The sequence below is a fragment of the Helobdella robusta genome, assembly GCF_000326865.2.
Source record: "Helobdella robusta unplaced genomic scaffold HELROscaffold_22, whole genome shotgun sequence".
NCBI classification, from domain to species: Eukaryota; Metazoa; Annelida; class Clitellata; order Rhynchobdellida; family Glossiphoniidae; genus Helobdella; species Helobdella robusta.
Window position 1 is genome coordinate 2,871,705 of NW_008704170.1, and position 2,127 is coordinate 2,873,831.

The window sequence follows — 2,127 nt, forward strand, 5'->3', positions numbered from 1 at the left end:
TTCTTTTTGTGTTAACCTGATTATGACAAACGTAAAAGAATGAATTGTACAAGATATATCCTGTATGTTTTTATGTTTGCGTGTATGTATGTTTGCGGGTATGCATGTTTGTTTGTATGTGTGTTGGTTTGTTGGTTTGTTTGTATGTTGGCTTGTATGAATGTTAGTATGTATGCATGTATGTATGTATTGTATATTCTGCTTTTGCAGTGTCATATGCGTTTGTCATGTCGGCGCCGAACGCTGATGATGATGATGATGGTAGTGATGATGATGATGATGATGATGATGCGGATGATGATGAGATTGAAGAGAAGGAGGAGGAAGACGACGACGATGACGATGCTGGAGACAACAAAACTGATAAAAATGCCAAAAGAAAACAAGGTGAACAGCAACAAAAAGAAAACTTCGAACGAACTAAAAATCGAACCCAACTCTCACAACAACAAACAACAACAACAACAACAAAAATATTAACAACAACAACAACAATGACGTCAGAGAGATGTACCCGACTCACGTTTCGGCGTTTTGTGGCTACTAAATTTTCAGGAGTAGCGCTTCATCGTCGCAAATTATGGTTCGCTTCTTTGGCGCCAGGATCGTGATGATGATTAAAATGATGATGACGACGATGGTGGTGATGGTGGTGACGAATGAGATGGCATTGATGACCACAAAGATGATTTCCACCAAGTAAGCATAAAGATGATGACGACGACAATGGTGTTATTTGGAATGATGATAATTATAATGATGACGATGATGACGAAGACAAACATTAGTCTTTAATGTTCATATAAGCATGAGACATTAATTAAGAAGTCACAACATACGCGCACAAAGTCTTTACAACAATAATAATAATAACATACATACATACATACTTACATACATACATACATACATGCATACATACATACATACATACATATATACATACATACATACATACATACATACATACATACATACATACATACATATATACATACATACATACATACATACATACATACATACATACATACATACAAACATCCAAGCTTATACAATACCCTTCGGAAAAATAAATGGTCATCAACCTGAATGAAATTTTTTTTATTTTACTTCGGTTGTCATTATACTAAAACCAAGATCATCATCAGTACCTTTTTCTTTCTCTTCATCATCATCATCATCATTATCATCATCATCATTATCGTCATCATCACGTAGGTACATAGCATGCAGCGTTAAACATGTGTAGCTCCGAATGAACACCTCTTAAATATTTCAACTGCATGCAAGATTACGTTACAACCACTACTACTATTACTTCTTCTGCTCTTGCTGTTACTACTACTACTGCTGCGGCTCTTGTTGTTACTACTGCTGCTGCTGCTGCTGTTGATTATGATAATGATTATTCAACTACACTACTACTTTTAAATTATTTTATATAAATGAATATTTAGAAGACGTAAAAATGTCATCAGAAGCCGATGCAACATGATGCAACATGCCCTGCCAGACCAATCCTCTGATGGAGCACGGCAACACAAATCTAAGAAAATTAAACAAACTTAATACAAATGTTTACAAACATACGAACGAACGAAAGAACGAACGAACGAATGAACGAACGAACAACCAAACAAAAATGACGGACATCACATTGACGCACAAATGACACGGTGGGAATATTTTCAACGCTGACGTCGTACTCTCGTTATTTATAATCTTTTTTTGTTTTTTTTCTCTAGTTTTGTTTATTTTTTTTCTTTGTTTCTCATTTCGATCTTTTTCCGGCTGCTCTTGCTCGCGATATTTTCTATTTTTGTACTGTTTTATGTTTGTGTTCAAACATACGTATGTATGCATATACGTATGTTTGTATGTATGTTTGTATGTATGATTGTATGTTTGAATGTATGTATGTATGTATGTATGTATGTGTGTATGTATGTATGTATGTATGTATGTATGTATGTGTGTATGTATGTATGTATGTATGTATGTATGTATGTATGTTAAAACCAAAACATGATGAGTGACACTGAACCGTCAAACATCAAGTAACAAATGGATTAACACTTTGATTTGTCGTATGTATGTGTGTATGTATGTATGTATGTATGTATG